This window comes from Lonchura striata, chromosome 3 (assembly GCF_046129695.1).
Source record: "Lonchura striata isolate bLonStr1 chromosome 3, bLonStr1.mat, whole genome shotgun sequence".
In the NCBI taxonomy this organism is placed as follows: Eukaryota; Metazoa; Chordata; class Aves; order Passeriformes; family Estrildidae; genus Lonchura; species Lonchura striata.
The window spans coordinates 77,740,496-77,762,552 of record NC_134605.1 but is presented as its reverse complement, the minus strand read 5'-3'; the positions used below and the strand labels follow the sequence as shown (position 1 = coordinate 77,762,552).

Below are 22,057 nucleotides of genomic sequence, written 5' to 3'. Positions count from 1 at the left end.
GGTCTTTTTATGAGATGCAGAAGGACATTGATTAGGATGTTATTTTTGCTGCTTTTAAAGAAAAACACACAAGGCTAAAACGAAATGAGAAATGTGAGAGTATGGACACTGCTAGGAATAGTCACCTGTCTCCACTCGGATGCCAGCAGCCGTGCCCCAGCAGCTGTTCCAAGACACAGCTCTGTACATTCTCTCTCATCCATGACTGTCTGGGATAACAAATGGAAAGAGCCTCTCAGCAGAGAGCACAGCTTCTCTCTGACTGCTGTACTCCCATATTACAATACACTCAGTTTAACCTGCCCAGGATTAATTCCCAGAGAACCTAGAGAAATGGGTTTTTCTTTACTTTGGCACATGCAGCATAACAGGGGTTTGCAATATGCTCTGTCAGAACAAGCAAGAGCATTTTGCTTTGAACTCACACATCAGTAAGTACTATTTCCATAGAGATTTTATCCATCAGCACCCTAGTAGTATTATAGAAACAAAATAATAAATGGAAGGGGGGAAAGGCATACTTATTTATCCCACTGCACCCTGGGAAAAGCAACCAGAATATGGTTGTTACAGCTGGGTCAACCTTGTGCAACTGCTCTTTCCCGTAGGGCTAATTAACAAGTGAAAGTCTGCTCCTTTCTATGGAAATTGCTATAACGAGGTAATTGTTGCAAGCAGAGTCTGTCATCAAAAACAGACAGACAATGGGAAACAGAGAAATCAAATAAGCAACGGGCATCTTGCCCTCATGTCTACCTGTGCTGGCGTGGATCTGCACACACAACGGGTGCAACCCCAGCCAACAGCCTGAGGTGATGCATGAGTTTTCTAGGAGCTAGAGTACACAACATGTTTTAAAAATGATGCATAGCTCTAGCACATAACCACAGTTAAAAGAGAAAGAAGAAAGAAAAAAAAAAAGGAAAGACACAGATTTGATGATGACTCTTACATCCTCATACTGATTTTCAAGTTCATTTGGTCCTCAGACCTGATTTTGTTCCTTGAAAATGAGACGTCTGCAAAACTTCCCATGCATTTCTGCATGGGAAGAGGTATTTTCTTTCTCATTTCTGTCTGCTTTTTCAAGTCTCCCAACAAGGATGATATTTTTGAAGTTAGTTCCTCTAGAAGTGTTTTAAATAGTGAATTTGCAAGATGCCTAATGATAAGCTTTTCAAACATCATGAGAAAAGCTTGCAAAAAATTGTGAATAAGGCTTCCAAACCTCATGGGAATAGTGCTAAGTAGGACTAATGAAAAACAAGCTTTTTCTGCCTGCCTAGCTGTTACAACTCTTATTTTCAAGTCTTCTTCCCTAAGACAAGCACTACAAACAAATTTCAAGCCAGATCCAAAATTTTCCTGTAGTCAGACGATTCCTGCTGAGGGGGATTTGATTAATAACTGCACCAGAGAATGCCAGACCCTCAAGGAAATAGCAACACTCTCCCTTTTTTGGAAAACAAAATCAAACTCACACCTTGTAAGGTCTCTTTGACAGTGAATTCTGTAACTACTCAGACTTTCTCCACTGCCTACGACTTCACCATTATTTTGCTGATACTCATCACACCAGAAAAAAAAATTCCTCTCTTTAAAAACTGATTTTCCATATACATTAAAGAACACAATCCTCCTTTTGCAGTAGACTTTTTTTTAGTAAAACTTTTAAAGTCACATAAGCAAATAAAGTACTTAAATAAAGGTATATTTCTAATGTAAATGTTTTGGTTCCAAAGCACTATTTTTTTTAGAAGTAGTGGTATTAGGAAGCATTCAAGAAAAACTGACCAGCAAGGTGTGGTCTGCTTCACTGACCTGTTCTGACTAAACTGCATCGTATGTGTTTGTTCCTGCAGTGAACAAACAAGGCTGGTAACGTGCACAGTGCCACACTGTGAACCACAATTTCGCATTACCTCCTTTTGCCAAGCTGCTCTATAACAGCATCCCAAAGATAAAAACCTCTTAACCACAAAGTGATTTGGTTTTGTTTTAAAAATTGATGAAATTAAGTTGTGCCCAAGCTTTTCCCCAAACTTGTCAGCTCTGGGGTGTCCCATCCTCCATAGAGCACAGACCATCACAATCCATGCCATCCATGTAGTGCTCCAGAAGCTTCTTCTACCTCAGAAACCATAACAAGGGTTAGAACTGCTGACAAACTGCCAAGGGTCAAACCAGTTTCTCCCCACTGATTCTATGCCAGGCTGTGCTATGGCATGTCTCAGAGGAAGACTCAGTCATCGTGGGATCAGGGATGAAATACGTGCACAAGGTCATAAACTGCTCCCCATCTTGGGTGCAGTATCAAAGCACAACTAGCACAGGGGACTACTACTCTGGCTGAGAAGTTAGGAAGGGATCTGCAGTCCCCTCAATCTGTCCCTAATAGATCTATGCGCAGCTTTCTTTACCCTCCTACAGTCAGGTGGAGCATGGATTCCACCTGGAAGGAGCTGGAGGTAGCAATGAAGATACTTCTGATGCTTACAGAGCCTTTTGGGGCAGGAGGCTGAAGAATGAAGCAGTGCCAGGCGTCCCCCAAGGGAAATACTCCAGGAACCCAAAAGGAGAAGCATATGGATTTTATCATGGGAGAAATAGAAGGGTGCCTGCAGTCCTGTTGGGCAGATGATGGCCTCCAAACTCACGTGGAGCATGTACAGCTTTGGCAGAGAACACCAAGGTAAGTGTACACACACGCAGCCCGTTGCAGAGAAAAACAAAGCGCATTTAAGTCCTTCTCACTATGGTTTACCGTAGTAGCAGAACACTTAGAAAAAAAGCCGTCAAAATGACAATCACTATTTAGGTTAAAAAAGCAAGTAACTACTTCAATAACAATTTATTCACCACCTAATGTTTGCAGTTGAATTACAGCTTTTATAGCGTTTTTCTAAAGTGTGATATTTATTTCCTCTACCCTGCCTTCCCAAGATCTTTTTTTCCCCTTTCTTCTTTAGTTTTTTTCTTTAAATAGAAAGGAATTGGAATCATGACTTACATGTAACTTTTCTAGGTTCTGTGCTGGCTAAAATGTTCTCACGATGCAGGGAACAGGATCAATGGAGAAATGAAGAGGCTGCAGCAATCCATTAAGAAGTGACCCTCCAAAGTTCTCTAGGGCAGTGTTCTGGCAACTCAGCTGGAGCAACCTAAAATAAAATAAAGGCACGAATGAAAAAAAAAAAATCAAGCACTGAATCTTTACAAACACCTCTTTGTTTTTTCTTTCTGATTCTACAAAACATGTTGGGGCATCTTTTTTTCTTTAATATAGAAGATTTTTATGCCAAACATGACAATTACTTTATGTCCATTTCACACTTCCTCAAAGCTTTCAGCTGTAGATACTTTTCTACAAAGACCATGTTTTCCTTTCATTCGTATAGTATGAGGCCCCTGAAAAGCATTACTGAACATATAAACTAACATTTCTGTGATTATTCTACCAGATCACATGACAGGTAAGAGCATTGCTATGCATACATACTAAGGAATTCTTTACTGTGATGGTGGTGAGGCACTGGAGCAGGTTGCACAGAGAAGCTGTGGGTGCTCCACCCCTAGAAGTGTTCTAGGCCAAGGTTGGATTGGGCTTTGAGCAACCTGGTCTAGTGATAGTTGTCCCTGCTCATCGCAGATGGGTTGGAATCAGATAAGCTTTAAAGCTCAACCTAAATCACCCTGTGGTTCTATGAAACTGCACATCACATCAGAAAGGAGTTATAACAAAACCAGCAAATTTATCTAGTAGGCATTAAATAATAATTAATACTGGCATTTGTCAAAGCTTTGCATTGATTTTATCAAGGAATTCAGGTTAGGAACACAAAATTTGTTCCTTTGTTTCTCCTTTACTCCGGCGAGCTTCAGAGAAGAAACACCATCAGTGTAATTTGGCATCCCTGTGTTGATGCAATGTGTGTTGTAACCCTGCAGCCACCCTAAAGCAAAGCTACCTGTCATGCCAGTCCATGTCAAAAGAAAACTGGAGAGAGAATGAAATGTTCATCTGCCCACAGAAAATTCACTGTGCTGTCACCTCCATGCAAGGGGCTCAGGGCTCAGTCCCTGGAGGGGAGCACTCTGGCATGGGGAAGGCTGGTGAGAGCAGACCTGGGGCCAGGGGGCTGGGGAGGGGGCTGAAACTTCCAGCAGCCAAGTCCCAGCATCACCACACAGCCCAGATCCCACAATGAGCACAATCCCAATCCCAGACTATGGAAAAGGCTTCCCCCATCCATCAAGGAAGCCATCACACTCTGAAGTGGTTGAGGAAGAAATACTTGTGGAAGGAGAAGTAATTAGCTTTAAGCTACAGGGGTTCTCAAGTTGAGGTTTTCAAGTTGCCAGTGCCCAACACTTTACTGTTTTCCTGGAAAAAACATTGGAATGCTTAACTACTATTTACTTGAGTGAAGTTGGCAACTGGGAGTAGAAAGGAAGATGGTTTTCTTTTGAACAGAAGGGGACAGCAGCAGTACAAGCAGTGACATGTATCTGTCTTCACAGGATCACTGCAAAGTCTGTGTCTGCAGAATTACCACAAACTAAAGCTAGATAAAGCGGGAGGTGAGGAAGAGGAAAATAAACCCCTAAAGTTTAGATCTTTTAAAAATCTACTCTTATTTTTTAAAAACATGCAAAATTAACTCTTGAGTAAAAAATTCTGGTTTCTCAAGAGATGTCTGCCTATGTCTATTTATTATGACTAATATGTTTATGACTCCTGTTTATGATTCCATAAAAAAGTGGAGGGAAAAATAAAACCAAAATGCAGTGCAAATGAGAGAGATTTGATAGTTACTTTTCTAAGTATGCTGTTTCTTGTAAAAAATGTTCAATCTTTCCTGAGCAGTGGTCCTACTACATTTTACTCCAAGTCTTGTGGAAAATTGGTTCCTTTATGGAAAGCAGGTTATTTCCTCTGGATGGGACCCTTCTAAGATGGTTTACCAACAGATGCTCAAACTCTTGCTACCTTTAAGGGTTACCTAATTAGGTACTTGAAAATAATTATGAGGCTCTGCTAGGAACACAATGCTTGTGTCTCTTCAGTTTATACAGTTTTTTTCCAATTGGGCATAACATTCATTGACAGACTGTAAGAGTACCAAATATTTATGGTCACAAATATACATTATTTAAATTGCCTATAAACCTAAAAATATAAACTCTAAATCTGTTCCGTCATAAATCACTGGTAGAACAAAAATAACTGTTGCTTACTGAATGGCCAAAGGACTAAAACCTTTAGTCTCTGTGTTTTCAAGGATAACTTAGTTTCCTGAGCAAATATTGCACACGCCACAGCATATCAGAAGAAAAAGAGAATAAACAGTTGGGAATAGAGAAACAAGAGAAAAAAAGGGGGCCTGGGGGGTGGGGAGGGGAAAAAAAGACTTTCAGCACCACTGAAGCTTTTCTGAGAAGGTCTGATTGATGTTCACTGCTGTAGAAAGCATGAGGCTGCATCCCAAACATTTCATTCCCTTCTGCAAATGTCTCACTCCATAGCTCTCCCCATGTTCCCCAGATATTCTTGCCCTATGCAGGATGATCCAGCCAGCATCAGGTTTTACACATGATCTAAAGGACTAAAGCAGGAATCTCTCTGCCCAGGGGTCAGCTTAGGGTAGAATGAAACTTAACCCCTGCTTATGCTCAGCACGAGGGCTTCTTCATGCTTTCCATCTGACAAAAGACTTTTCCTGAAACAGACAAATTATTAAAGGCAAAGCTGTTACTAAAGCTGCAAACTTACAGGAATACATTAAAACTGAGTTAATATTAAGAGCCAATGGTGCACCTACTGAAGAGGAACTTCAGCAGTTTAATGGGCTGATCAGCCAGGTTTACAGCATTGGCAAGAGTTGGATCTTAGGCAGGGTAAGATATACTCTCTGCTCCAAAGCTTGCTCTCATCAAGGTCTCAGCTCTCAGCACAGACCTGCACATGTGGGACATCAGTTAACAGGGTCATTAGAGGCCAAAATCACTGTCCTACACCAACTTCAAAAACTAGCTCCTGCAGTCTTGGAGCTTGCAAGAAAACCTTATATTTATTCTCAGAAGAAGCATCTGCCCTAATAGCTTGCAAAGAAATACAGAAAAATAACAATACTTCCAACTGGACTTTGTAAATCTGGTTGATTTTTAAAAAAACTTACATTATTTAACAACCTCTCATACATTTTTGAAGCAGGTTACCTCTTTTCTCCCCCTTTCTGATGGCTTCCAGTAACACCTGGCAGCTGAAATTAGCACTGAGGAATGCAAATGTAAAGGAAGACACACCAGACACTCTTAACTGGCAGAAAAATGCATGAAGTTGAAAAACCATTTACTTCAATAAAACACCTTCCAGTTTGGATTTCTGTTATCCAGAGAGAGTGTTCAAAGGAGAGGTTTTGTTTTTAACAGGGCTTTAATGCTTAAAAGGAGGAAAACTGGCAAGTTCTTCTGTTTGCAACAAACAATCCAAGAAAGGTGAATTGAGAAAGGCATGATGAATGTACCTGGGTATTACTCCACTTATCATGAAAGATGTTTCAGACACAGAAAATTGTGCAGTCATGCTCAAGAAAACTGGAGATGCTGGGTGGGCTATGAGGGAAGTAAGCAAGAAATACACAAATGCAACAAATACACAGTGGGTTGTTTATCCCATTGTTCAGCATAGGTGGGTAAGATAAGGACTAAGTAAAATGACCCACACAAGTAGACTGGTTGGTGAGCTTCTCTCGGGTGTGGACAAAAGGAAAAAATATTTAAGAAACGCTGAGCACACGTGAGCCAGGAGAGGTGAGCACAGGTATGTAAACAGAACTGGTGTTTTCTGAAGCAGTGCCTCACCTGGTGGAGTGCAATGATGCTACTGACACAAATATGTAAGTAGCAATGATGCTACTTACACAAATTGAAGTCAAGGATCCCGCTTTGTTACTTGCAATACCATCACAGATCAGCAAACATGTTTTCCTTACGTTTTGTGTGTAATTTCTTTCTGGTTGAAATAGCTTCATTGGAACATTTGTAGCTTGAAGGGTCGCCTGAGGCTGAGAAGGCATTTGCAGTGCTCCTGACATCTAGTGCATGATCTCTCCCTGAGATCTGTAAATTAAACCCAAGATGATATCGATACCAATGTCACAAAAGAGACATGGTCTGATTCACCCTCAGTGCACCTAATTTCCTCATAATAACCTGTGTAGTTCTTCCAAAGGGAAAGAACATACTCATCTATCAGTCCTGCTTGTTCCCACATACACTGTTTAACCAGGGGCAGCCAAACAGGAGTCAGAAGGGCACAGCAGCTTCTTTCCCAGTGTCCAGAGGTGGGACGCAGAAAACCAACACAACCAAGGAGGTGTGGACGACAAACAGGGAGACACCCACACATCCCAGGGCTGAGAGGACCAGCTCTGCAGTGCATCCCTATCTGGGTGAACTGTGTCAACAGTCAGAGGAGATGAGATGGAGTGATTCCCTCAGATAATGACAAAACTATGTGAGGAACCACCCTAGCTAGAAACTGTGACTGAAGTCACCAGGAGACCCTTCAGGACAACCATTGCTGGCTGACTGGCTGCATGGGAAGGCAGCTGCTGCTCCCCTCGAGCGCTCCAGAGTCTGAAAACTGGATTTTCACCAGCTACACCTAACAAAACCAACCAGGCTTAAACAGAAAACCTTCAGAGAAGCTGGGAAATGTGCACAGGGAGAATTTTCCACCCTTCCTCATCTTCTGGTTGCAGTTAGGTCTGTGACACATCAACCAGGCAGGGTTAGAAGGTATAAGCCTTGCAGTTCAAGAGTACTGCTACAGGAACTTGTAAATCTTTTTATGTAAAACCTGAATGATTTTCTCAGTGGAATATACTTGACTTAAAGCCACCATCGAAAATATTTTATCTTGGGGTTATGACTCATGAAAGAATGGCTAGGTGTGAAAGGAAAGTTAATATATTATGTGAGAAAAACCCCCTCCCCAGCAACCTTATCAGATGACATGAGCTGAATATTTATGGCCTATGCAGTAAAACCAATAGACAGCAAAAGCCACAGCCTAATACTTTTGTGTCAGATCTGATGAAAATTCAGATACCTAGCTTATTTCCCCTTAAAGGCTGGAAATTATGGTTAACACACATGTGAAGAGGAGAAAATGAGATGGTTCAGTGATGAGGATGAAACTGCTGCCCCTTAATCTACCACGTTTGTAAGATGACACTGAACTAGACAGCGCTGGTTGTCTCAGATAAGAATGCTTCCCAGGTCATCATGAAATGACACAGCACACTGGATTAACGCTCCAAGACTCCTGACCCAACACACATGACTCAAAAAAACACACCCCTGCCATGCCAAAAAGATGTTCCCATGTTTAATGATTATCACAGTCAGACTTCTACTGCTGATTTCTTTTAAAAATTGCAAATTGAGAAAACAGTTAACATACAGAACAAAAGAACATGCCACAGTCAACCACAAAAACTTCCCATAAGGTTCAGCATGTGGGAAACAGATAAGTAAATGCTGTGAGAGTTGAACAATATTTAAGTATTAACACAAATGTTTGTTTTGGGAAGGTTTATCTGGCGTCTCTACTGGTTTTCCTCAAAGCCTAATACAAAAATAACTACATCTAACTGCAACTGGGAAGAGATGGCAGCAGCTCAACATGGCTCACTTTTTTCCCTCTGTACTCAGGAAAAAAAACCCAACTGCCTTACAGTGTCACACAAATTAATTTTAAGGTGATTTAGGATGAAGCCAGCCATATATTTGCAAGTTCAGAAAGTTCAGTCAGTGGTCTCATTTTCATCATCCTGTCAAATGAGGACATACATGTGCAACATAAGGGCAGGAGAAATAGTTTTTTCTCCAGCTTACAGGTGGTCCCTCATATTACAGCATGAAGTGAGGAAATTATCCTTTAGCTCATGTAAATCCTGGATGCAATAGTTGCTCACCAAGCTATGACAAGGGAGCCCACGTTGATGGATGTACACATCTTGCCTGCCCAAACTGTCATAGGGCTGAAAGTGGGCAAATGCTGCATTTCCCACAAAGGAGCTGCCTCTTATCTTCTCTGTCTCCACCCTCACTCCAAGCAGGGGAAGTCAAAAAACATGAAATTGTTTTGTGGATGATCTTCAGTGGTTGTTAAAAATATAAAAAAGAGAAAGGGAGAATGGTGATGGGAAAGAGGTTCAAAAATATGTTCTCTCTTGGGTGAACTCAGGTCTTTTTAACAAGAAAAGCCAGAGAGGCCATGCACAGTAATGCTGAGAAAAAGGAAATGGTACTTCATTTTAGCCAGAGTCATAAATCTTACCAGCGAGCCTCTAACGGCAAAACAGTGAACAGGGGAATTTTTATACAGAGATAATTAGTTGCGAGCTGATATCAGGTTTACTGTGCTGTGCACTTTGTGTATGCAACATGTTCTCAACCTGCAAAACCCCGCACGAGGCCTTGGCAGCCTTGCTGCTGCTGGCTTTGCTGGAAGGCAGGCAGCTGGAACTCCCAGAAACCCTTAGGAAAGAAAGGTGAAGATGGAAATGGGTATTTCTGCTCCTGAGAAATCTTGTTTGTAGCCCATAATGTTTTTTCCAATGGGGAAATGCACCATGTTTATAAAACCGCCCCCCTCTGATACGGGAGAGATGGACCAACAGGACACTATTTAACATCCTTGTCTTCTGGGATACAGACACTACTCACAGATCCTGAAGAGCAGGCAGATTGGGTCATGGAAAGGGTTTATCCAAGTGAGAAGCAAAATGTGGTTGAGGGAAATTTATCAGCCAGAAAAAAACAGCTGCAAAGCACCAAAGTCAATGGCACATTCTCTTCACCTGTGCTGGGAACAAGACAGCCACTCGGCAGTGCTTGTTCCTCGACGTCTTGCTCTGTTTCAGAGAACAGCCAGGGACTCACACTAGTGATTGACACGAAAAGGCTCCACCACAGCTAGCAGTGAGACCACACTGCCAGTCCTAGAGAAGCTGCTTTTCGGTTTCTAGATGATAGGGAGTCCAGGAGACATGCCAGAAGCACGCCGGGTGTGCTAGGTGCCAGTGAGCATCCTAGCACTTGTGAAGCTAATTTAGAGGGGACCAATTTGGTCTAGATGAGGGGGTCTGGAAGTCTTAATCCCCAAAAGATGCCCAAGTTAGGGAACAACCCAGAAAGGACAGCAGCTTGCAAAGGGACAGCTCGATGATAAAAGAGAGCCCACTCCAGCTGCACAAGGAACTTTGAGGCTAATGGTCCCCCCAGGCTACCTTGGTGCTCCCTGCCTACCTTCTGCCCATCCTGTTTTCTTTTTAATCCCCAGCCTAGTGCAATAGGACAGATACACCCATTGCTTGACCACACTCTTCTGCTGACCCAAAACAGCTGGAGGCACGTGGGGCTCGGGGCAAACCAGCTTTTTCTGCATAGAGTTAAAGCAGCAGGTCTTTTGTCAAAGGCTCAGTTTGCCTGCAACTGTACGTTAAACTGAAAGACCAATCTGTATTTACTGTGATAAACTACAATTATGGGGGTTTTTAAATCATTCAGCCTAATGGTACACAGCTGTTACAAGAATCTTTGAACACATCACTGGCTCTCTTTGATCTGATTAACCAGATAAGGAACGACAGCCAAAAGATATGAAAGGATGAGTCCAAATTTCAAACTCTCAGCTGAGCAAAAAATTTTTTTTCAAAGGAATGGCAAAATGAGGAGGGAGGAGGTTCACAGTGCCAATGAAGGTTTTATTTACTACTGATATAAGCAGGTGAAATACTCTCTGTTGTACAGTTAAAGAATCAATGGACCCCAGCCTCAAAGTGGTGCTGCCAGGTGTTACATCTGCCACACCAACCTGTGTGGAGGGCAATATTTGTACCATCTTTTTTCCAGACTGGAAATGAGGGGCTTTCTTCCACAGGGATGCTTTTTAGACTGAAGAAGCCTCCCTGTGTTATGGAAGAGCTCCAAGGGTATGGCCCCTTCACCCAAACTGCTTCTGTTCAGCATGATTCTTCAGATAGCATAGCATTTTTTTTTTAAATTCAAGACAGCTTTGTTTATTTGCTTTTATTTCTAGCGTAATGTTTACTATTCCAATCAGAACATTCTGTAATCTCATCTAAATGTTTTATTATTAATTGCTGCACCCCACACCCCACCCTTAATAACTATCCTCCGGAGAGGTAAACATTTCAACGCAACTTTCTCTAGTTAAAGCCATGAATATGCATTATTTATTTATTTAGGTAAACAGTAATTAAGAAAAATCACCAAACCGCCTTCTCTTTGAAATGAGCTCTACTTTTCCAGCCTTGCCATGGGAATTGCAGGTCCTTTAAACACATCTATTACTTTGTCCTCCTCCACCATGATTTACATTGATGAGACTCAGACCCCACTACAGCTGCCAGAAAAGCAGTCAGTCCCTACGCTGAGGTTGAGCAACAAGTCCAAACCTTCCAGCAAGGATAACCAAGAGGTTCCAAGATGTCAGCAGAGAAGAAAGGTACCGGATGAGGAAAAAAATGTCGCTATCTATCACTCAAAATGTTGATTTTTAAGATTTTTTGCAGCAAGACAACCATTACTAACATGAAAACACTCATGACCCCTTCTGCCCACTCCCCACAGATGGAGGGCTATATCCTGACAAACAGAGGGGCTTGTGACCACTGAAGCCTCTTCATGCTAAGCTGGGTAGCAGCCAGCCCCAAACTGAGTTTTTTGCACCAGAACAGCCCCATGTACTATATATATTCATACATAAATACATACATCTACACACATAATTTACGCACTGAGGAAGAAAACCAGGGGAATTGAACGGAGTCACTCAGCTGTTTATTACCAACTCAAATACTACAACATCCCATCCTGACTTATATTTCCACCAAATTGCACTGCAAGGCATGACAGAATATGGCAGCACCAGAGGCAATGAAGCCGCTAACACGACGCTCAATTTTTTAAACCAAAAAAGTCAGACACACCAAGATAGTCCTCACAGTCCTGGCTGATTATCCAGCTTAAGGATCGCACCAGCACTACAAGAGAAGAATCAAAATGTATCCCAAAGACAAAGGGATTTTCACAGATCTAAAATTGTTAGGTAAATAGATAAAACTGTGGCTGGGGCTGTGTTTCAGTTTTCACAGCTAATTTCCGGCCACCGTTCAGAGAAATGCTTTGCATTTCCATTTCTGACTCACCCGCTTTAACAAGCACACTCGCTGGAATTACTAAGCATGGGATCTCATCAAAACATTTCACTTTCTGAATCAAAGTGCTTTTCAATTTTACTGATGTGAACTTATCTATAAAATTTACCATGGTAACAACATTGGCGATGTGCAGGTACGAGTGCACAATGTGATGTATCAGAGGACCCTTCTCCCACTGGGCATCCCACCAAGGTACAGGAATGCCTCCCAAATTCTTCCCAACCACTTGGAGCATGCTGACACCAGTCTCTCACATGCCCATCACAAAGCAATACACACTCCCAGAGACACAGTTAAACATCAGGTATGAATGAAAAGCATTCCTGAAAAGAATCTGTTACGAAACCGAAAATCGGAGATCGCCGCAGCGCTGTGCCTAAGTTGAGTCATCAGTTCCCTTTACAGCCTAATAATTGACACTGCCTTGATCAGAATGACTGATCCAAATGTTGCTTTGTGTTTGTGTGTTTTTCTTGGTTTTTTTTTTTTAATTAAAAAAAAAAAAAAGATTTCTTATGTAAACAAGCCGTCTGTCATCTTGCAGGAGTGTTTGTATTCTTCAGATCATGGGAAACATCTGTCAAAACCAGATTTTGCTCTCCTCAATCAACTTGATACAGTCTTAATCAGACTGTACTACAAAGAACTGGTCTTGTTACAGAAAAAATACGCTGCCAACTCTCAGTGGAAGTGCTGATTTTATTTCACTTTCTTGGGATTAAATGCTGCAAAGATTATTAAAAGAGTTCCCTCCTTCCCCTGCGGGATCTCTTCCCCCAAAGGAAATCCTGAGAATTTACATGCTGCTTTTCTCCACTTTGTGCACATTTCCAAAATTAACTACCTTCCAGGAGAGACAGGAGTAGAATCAAGGTATAGTGAAATTTCAGAGCATGTTGATTTCCCACCTTTTGACATGGGTACTCAGCTAACGGAGTGATTCCCCTTCTAATGCTTGCAACAAATAAACACTCCCACACGTCTGCATCCCGCAGGTCACACCTCCCCAAAATGATTCATTAAGTATTTTCACATCTTCTACACAAGGAAAGATCAACTGGGGCTGCAACTGCCTCTAGCGGTGTTTTCTGAAGACAAGGTGACACAAAACAGGGTGGCTGCTACTACCAGGATAAGGGTGTTGTTAGACTGCCATTCTGTGAATTCTCTGCCAGGGAATCTGCAAGGGAATAGCAAAAGCATTATGACAAAAGAAATAAGAAGCCAATTAGAGAAACAATGTGAGACTATAACAGAAAGAGCAGGCTACTCCATTAGTAAGTAAATGAAGAGGAGATGACTTTGGCAGGAGGACCAGGATCAATACGTACCAGCCAGGTGTTTTAGCTGGGGCTGTAGCAGAACTCTGTTAAATGGACCAGTAATTTATAGATTAAGGGGACAGTACTGGAAACATTCAATAGTTTTAATAATAGTGTATATATGGTCTTAATGACCTTGGAGGTGTGAGAAATTAATAGCCATGTCTATATTAGCTTTAACCCTTACACCCAAACTACTCCACTGGAACTATGTTGCTGATATGATGCTGAATTTTTGTATTTCATCTGGCAGTAACTCCAGCCCAGTGCTGCACACTGAGCACCTACCAGTAGCTTGAGTATATCACCAGCACTGCTAGAAGCACAACTCTCAGCATAGATCAGTAACTCACAGATTACATTACACATCGTGCCTCTAATTCTTAAATACAAGGTATGAGATAGGAGGAGAACTTTGGTATGCTTTGGAGAAGATGGAGGAGGACCCATCTAAACACTGGGTACTGAGAGTAATACAACACCAGATTTTAAAACATGAAGACAGATAAAATCCAAACCTGTGAAGGAGAAGAAATGATAAAACAAATGGCATAAAAAGGGAAAATAAAATTATCGAATGTTTGAAGATGATGTTAGATTTTATTTCCCTAACTGTGGTAGATAGTTGAACATGAAACTAATATCAGACATATCTGCAAAAATCGTACTCTTTTGAATGGAACTGGATTTAAATTAAAGTCTTGCTTTAAAAAAAATCTTCAGGCAAGTAATTTCTTTGAAGTAAGAAATTACTGCATGGCTACACTTAGGAAACAAACCTAAGACAATACTAAACAAAATGAAATCTCAACTGCGTTTGAGAAATAATGTTGTCCAGAAGCATATAGATTTAGCTCTGCTCAGCACAGAATCCAAGGATTATCATCAACCTTGCAACACCTTGAAGAATCTTGTATTTTTCTGAACAACACCTTTATCAACTTCAGGTATTTTAGAGAGGAAAGGACTGCAGTACTCCCCACCTGCAGGTGAAACATGGTTTTGGCCAGATTTGAGAAGAGACTGGACTTAGCACTGGTTTCATCTGCCTGACCTAAGATAACACGTTTTCAACTGTAACTTACATAAACTCTTTGAAGTTTCATTTTACTATTCTAAGTTTCAAAGGTCATAATATGAAGACAGAGGAAGCAGAAAAAAACTGGATAGGAATGAAAAGCACTTTGGACTGTCAAGCCAGCAAGCGTAAGAATTGTATTTGGCTTTGCGAGAGCATTGCCAATACTAACAAACCATTTGCTGTCTGCTGCTGCATACCAGCAGGTCGAGCCCAAGCTTACATTAATACTTTGATGCATGCAGAGTGGACACATTTTGAAGTGCCCCTGTATTTGCTCTTAATTTAATTTTGCACCAACTCTTGAATGTCCCAATTAAAAAATAAAGGCGTGGGAAACAAAGTGAAATAGGGTTTATCACCTCATAAAGTTAACCAAAAGAGCAAAGAGCTCAACTCAACTGAAACCTTAGGCATGATATGAACTTCTCAGTTTCATACCACCTGAAAACAGAAGTTTAACATCAGTATTTTTGACATCCCAGTTAACAGTCACCCAAAGTACTAGTAAAAATCAGCAATCATTACACCACATGCAAAGTCAACTCCGTAACAAAAAAAGAAAATGATTTTCTTTCCGATCTCTCTTCTCTGCTCTTAAAATGTGACTGCAGCAGCTTCAGGGACATCCTGCATGAGCCATTCTCACTGCTTGTTCCTGTAAGAAAGATGTTCTCTGCACTCAGTAACTACACGTTAACTTTGTCAGGCAAAAAGAGCCTCTTTCTACAGTTGTCATAGCTTTTGGAGATGGAGGTCTTTTTTGTTTTGTTTTTAACTTGTATGATGAAACCCACCCATTCTGCCATTATCTTGTTTTATTACTCTTCATAGCATCTGCTTAAAATGATGTAAAAAGTAGGCAGTTGCACAGAGAATGATTAGTACAGCATGTGCTGTAGCAAGCAATATTATATCCTTTATTGCTCATGAAGTCAGAGTACTGGAATCAGCCAAATCTGTTACTTTAGTCTGAAAGCACATTTTTCCTTTCCTGCTTGCAACAGGATAGTTAATAACTTGGAGAAATAATGAAGACAATAATCATGGTGTTAGGTAAGCACTCCTAATTATACAACCTTATGTTTGAACCGGATTGATGTTTGGGATATCTCTCTACAAGAGAATAACAAAGTTTGCATCTCATGTGTCACAAGGACATTTGCCACACCATCTGCTCCGCCATCATCCCAAACTACTCACTACCTGTGCCAGTGTCCTCATCCCACTAAAAATTCTGTACTTTTACCTGAAGCTCTGCAAGTGAAAAATTACATCTAATGCTTTCCCATTTATCAAGAGGGGCTGATGAAAAGCTCATTAATAATTGGGCAAAAAGGCTCTCTACAATTGCATCACACAGTCATAAAGTCAATGCATGATGGCCAGTGAATGTTTCCATGTAGCAATTGGCTTTACAAAGCATCCTTGGTAAATAGTGAGAGGAAATACAGAATAAATACTTGTTTTCCTGTATTTATTTCTACACTGCAGATGTGGATGACTTTGCCTGCAATGTTACAGGGCTTTTAATCTCACGTACCTCATGGATCCTATTATCATCACCATCATAATGAAACCAGACATTGCTTACTTCCCACTCCCCCAGCCTGACTCTGGGCAGGCACACAGAGAGCTCACGGAAGAAGGCCACCCATCATTTCACCTGCTTAGCTTCACTTCCCCACACCAACTGGTGTCACCTTAGCTGTTCCCACCAATGGGCAGGTCAAGCAGCAGTATAACCTAAACCATAAGGATCAGTAGACATTCAAGCACACCTTGTTCACAGGAAAGGCACAAAACAATCCCCAGGTGTTTCTGTAATTCTTGTTGCTCTCAGCACAATTAGATTTTATTGAACTGTAATCCTAGATAAGTGCATTGAATCTTACAGCTGAAGTCAATTACACTGCGTTAAATAGTCGTCCTGATTTGCAAGATGAAGATCACTTCTGTATAAAACTAAATTAGCTCAATAACTCATTATTTGTAGCTTGGGTGAGGGATTGAAACCACAATGGACAACTAAGCAGTCGCTGTGTTTTCAGGCACTAGTCCTTTAGAGCGGCAAGCAGACTGAATTTCCAGTTTCACCAGATGGGAAAAAGGACACGCACTGTAGGCAGAAAGAGGACATGTAGTGTTGACAGCACTGCATCTTAAACCATACATGTTTTCTCATGGCAAGGGACTCTGAGCTGACCAGCCTTGGAAGGAACAAGACACTGGTTTTCATGTTCTGAGAAGTCCTCACACTTAAAAGTTTAACTACCAACCCAAAGCAGATAAAAGGGCACATCTGTGTGACTTGTCATTTCTGATTCCTTACTCAGAATTTGCATCCGCAAAGAGTGAGAGTATATAAAAACCCATTAAATGAATATTTTTGCTTATCAGTGACTGAGTGGAGGAGCAGAGGGGCTGAAGGCCAGTGGTGGTGGTGGTGAGCTATGTGGGCATCCTCAGCAGCCACATTGTGCCAGTGCACACCCTGGCAGGAGTCCATGAGTGTGACATTCCACTGGCTCTCACCACCTTCCTCAGCTGCTAGGCTCATTTCTGGTATCCCTCCAACCAGCCTCAAGCAGTCCTTGGTTTCTTTCTTAAAAACAACCATATTTACATGTAAGGAGATCTCCACATAAGTTGGGGGATGGCAGAAGTGGTGTTTCTGATCCCACTGGGTTGTGCTGGGCATGCATATTGAGCAGACAGGAGTGATTCAAAGCCATAAGCAGACAGACTGAGATGAGCAAGGTGAGAGACAGGGAATATTCCAAATGCCTGCTGCTGCACCAGGGCAGCCAAACTCCACAAAAAAAAATAGGCCTAAAAGACTTGGAAAGAAAAAAATCAACTCTTTGGAGATTGGAAATAATTTCCTTTACTCTTTAACACAGAAATGCAAGCAGCATGGGTGACTATCCTGTGAGGAAGCGCACCCCTTTTGCTCTGGTCTCCAGGGTGGCTCTTCCCATCGCAACATCCACATCTTTCAGCAATATCAGTAGGCTTTGTCCTCACAATGAACATGAGGAAGATGATCACTGCACAAATGAGGAAGCAGGTGAAGGAGGTTGCCTGCAAACACACAGGAAACCTGTGACTGAGGCAGGGAACTGAACCCAGACCATGAGTTCCAGTTGGGTGCCCAGTCCAAGCTGGGTGGCTGACAGATCACCTCTTCTTCTGGGGCTTTGAAATTAAAGTTTGGTGGGTTTTACAATGAACTTCTTTTTTTTTTAAATTTTGTCTAGTCACTACGTTTCATTACACTCACACTTCTGCTTTGTGAAGGCTTTTGATCCTGCTTCTTGAAAAAACCAACATTACTGAACATCAAACAGAATTTACCCTTCACAGTTTGGTCTCCTCCCCTACCAACATGATCCTCTCCCTAGTGCTCAGTGCTAGGCATCCTCTCCCTAGCACTCAGTGTTGTGTCCTTTGTGCACCTTGTGCTCATGACTGTGGCTTCATCAAAACCCACCAGTGATATTCAGAAGGAGATTCTTCTTTGTAGCTTCAAAGAGTTACAGCAACTGCTTATGTGAACAGCAGTGCTGTGAGGCAGCAGAGCAGATCTGGTGGGAAAACCAGAGAAAAGAAATGCACAAAAAAGGTAAGTTCCAAAGTGAGTGTTCTGACACTGCTATGTATCATGTCGACATGAACAATCATCTGAAGAACAGCTACCAGTAAGCCACAGCATCAGACTGCCTAGGATGTTTACTGGCTTATCTAATGAATCACTGGGAAAATGTGAGCCATGTGCTCATTGCCAGGGTAGTCGTCACGGTGGGTGAAGACAATGACTCTCACTATCATCATGACTTGTGCCTTAATTGATATTTTAACATTTTTTAAGATCTTTCTATGTAAAGCACATAATATGCCCTTCTAAGACAAAAACCTTTGGTATTACACTGTTTTCAAGGAGGTGCAACTAGTCAAACCACTATTTCATGAAATAATTCACACTGGCTGAATCCCCCAAAGACTGTCTCAAGATCTTGAAAAGGAAAAAATAACTAATTTCCACATGTGTAATAACTCACACGGTGAGAAAGAAAAAGACTTCACATTTTTGTGAGAAAGTGTTGCAAAACCACAAACTTTTGAAAGTGCCCAATATGCTATTTTCAGCTTATCTGGATGCAGCCCAAATCCACAGCTAACCAAGGTGCATCAGAAGACTGTAATCATTCCACTCCCACCACAGGCTTTTTGTGCCCACTGTGCATCCAAGGCTATCAAGCCCTACAAAAGAACATAGGACTTCTATGCTTAAAGCAGCCAAGCAGCTGCAAAAATAACTCTGTAAAAATATTGAATACTTGGTCCCACTCAGCAGCTGGAAAAACAATTACTGACTGAAAAATTCAGTGTTTGATATTACTTAATAGTTGGGGAAAAACTATTTGTGAATCATAATTAACGTTTATTTAACTATTTAAAAGCATGCATCTACTGTTTGAGGCTTCACAGAGAGCAAATATGTGGCCTTCTGGCACCATTAAACAGACTAATACAGTTAAACTGGAAGGACATGAGGCAGAAAACAACACTGGAATAGTCAATCCTTCAAGGAACTGGTGTAACTGAGATTGCCTCAGCATGCAGGCTGCAACACCATATTTGAACCAAATCAGCAGCAACTACCCTGGGGTAAATTAAATGAATGCACAGCTCTAGCTCCCAGTGCCAGAGCAATGCAAACCTCATGACATAAACTGGATGAAAATCCATTACTAACACTGATGGAGAAACTGTTCCCCTTGAAACAGCCTCAGGGCTTTATGGGCACCTCTACGGTGGCATCATCCTGGACCCAAGTGACAGCGGGGCTTCCTGGGAACAAGTGCAGCAGAGCCTGCGGGAAAGGACCAGAAGTGCTCATCACCTCCCCAGGAGCCAGGATCTTGCTTCTTGTGCTGAAAGTGCAGCCAACAGGACTAATGCAGCAATCATCCATCTGTACTCTGCACTGGTGAAGCCACAACTCAAATCCTGTGTTCAGATTTGGGCCTCTCACCACAAGAAGGACATTGAGGTGCTGGAGTGTGTCCAGAGAAGGGCAATGAAACTGGTGAGAGGTCTGGAGCACAAGTCTGATGAGGAGCAGCTGATGGAGCTGGGTTTGCTTAGCCTAGAGAAAAGAAAGTTCAGGGAGGACCTTACTGCTTTCTACAACTGCCTGAAAGGAGGCTGTAGCCTGGTGGGGGTTGGTCTCTTCTCCCAAGGGACAAGACCAAAGGAAGAGACCTCAAGTTGCTCCAGGAGATATTTATATTGGGCATTAGGAAAAAATTCTTCTCAGAAAGGACTTGTCAAGCATTGAACAGGCTGTCCAGGGAAGTGGTTGGGTCCCCACTCCTGGAGGTGTGGGGACCCAACCCACATTTAAAAGCCACGTAGATGTGCACTTAGGGATATGGCTTAGTGGTAGACAGTGTAGGGTTAGCAGTTGGACTTGATGATCTTGAAGGTACTTTTCAACCTAAACAACTCTGCTTGTATAATTCTTAATTATTTTATGGTTCCAGGAAACCAATAGTGGTTTAGGTCAGGATTTAAGTTCCAGAAGCAGACGAACCATTAACAGGCTGCTGAAAACAAACATTAGGCCTTGTTTTAAATCTATAATTGGGAAACTGTTTGACTTTGGACTTTTCAAAGCCCTAATTTCCTCCAAACAATTCCCCCACCTATCCAATGCACATTTGACATAGATGAATTGTCCCATCACTGACAGTAACCAGTCCTTTTTTCATCTCATTCAACTTCACCCATGCAGAATTCCGTGCCTGCTGGACGCTGCACGGGTCCAGCAGGCACGGAACTAGAACAAAACAGCAGTTACTGTATCTGCCAGATAACTGCAGGCAGAGTCAAGCCAAAGACTCCTGGCCAGCACAACCTCAGCTACAGAGTGACCCAGGTGTGTCAGTTGACTGTACAGAGTAAAGACTCCCAAAAATGAAATCTATGCCAAAACAGTGACGCAACCTCAGTGTTTGAAGGATTTGGCGACAGGATTAACATTTTAAAAAATATATATTTTATACCCAGTATATGTATAGCAAATGTCACCTGTGGGGAATATGTTGCAAGGTGCTGAGGAATGTGAGCAGTCTGTATAATAAATATGCTTAACTAAATGATTTGAACTCTAAGTCATCAACTCTCCTGCCCCTGCTCTTTCAAGCAAGCATGTTACCAGAGGCCATTTCAAGAGAAATGCACTTATGTCACAAATACATCTCTTATCATACTTCTCATAACCTGCAGCACCAGGAAAATGAAGGCAATATAAAAAGAAATAAAAATTACAAAATTTTAGGTCACAAACATACCTGAATGGATTATGCTTTCAAAATGAACAGTATAAATAGCATAATAAGGGTTTTTGGTGTGCATCTCAAAAGTTTTCTAGGATGATGTTATTTATTCTAAATACAAACACATTCTCAGTGCCATATACAATGCAAATAAAAAATCATTGTGGATCCTTTTCAACTCAGGATATTCTATAACTATCCTTTCTGTGATAAGAAAAAAGATGCAGCTGACCAAATTCACCTCCATTCACCACCTGCTGAGGTTCCCTAGCAATACCCCCTGCATGGCCAAAGGGACAAAGCATTGCTCTTTTTGGATTAGACAGAGCATCTATTCATGGATCATTTAAAACTGAGTTAGGAAGACAGCCATTTATGAAAACTTCCACAAAGCATTCGCTCTATCAGGGCTACACCAGCACAGCCAAAATGCTCAAGTATAGGCTGGAATGAACACTCAAAAAACATGTATGTCATAGAGTTAATGACAAAATAGGTCACTATGTACTTGGCCAGATTTCTTTCTAGGCTTCTATGTAGCTGCCTGTTCCCAGAATTGTTTCGGTACTATGCTGGGGAGTTCTAGTGCAAGAGAGCAAAAAGCCTTGAAAGGGTTTTAGGTTTACGCTGTGCACAGATATGGAGGTGCTCAAGCTCCCACATGCATTGTTAGTGTCTTACTAGATGTTAGAATAAAACTGTGAAATTACAAGAAACAACCAAAACATCTCAAAACCACCCCAACACTGAAGAAACCATTTGATGATGCTTTTGTAAAAACACTTACTTACAACGCAGTCCTGGAAGTGATTTCCAAGCAAGCCAACTGCTGCTCTAGACAGTTTACTGGATGGTGTGGCTCAGCTCTTTCATATAGGCAGCACTTACAGTTGTATCTAGAGAAGGAAATATAACCAAAATTCTATATGAGCAAATACATAAATAAAGTCATCTTTCTCTTTAAAACTATGATCAGGTTAAAATTAGCTTTAGCAGGTCCTGCTAAAGCTAGTTTTTGTGCCAAGCTTCACATGTGCTGCCTGCTCACAAGCCTCA

The 22,057-nt window shown here is 41.6% G+C and overlaps 1 protein-coding gene across 3 annotated transcripts in view; it reads right to left on the bottom strand.

Annotated features, from left to right (window-relative positions):
- The window catches only part of BACH2 (BACH transcriptional regulator 2), a 181,734-nt gene that overhangs the window by 75,834 nt on the left and 83,843 nt on the right, over nt 1-22,057 (bottom strand). For 2 of the 3 annotated variants that reach the window (XM_021545439.3, XM_077782304.1), the window contains exons 3-4: nt 21,789-21,897; nt 3,011-3,161 (exon numbers count right to left, since the gene is read on the bottom strand). The gene's annotated coding sequence lies outside the window, so the exon portion shown is untranslated. The remainder of the gene's footprint in view (nt 1-3,010; nt 3,162-21,788; nt 21,898-22,057) is intronic. The other variant, XM_021545448.3, reaches the window with a different exon arrangement.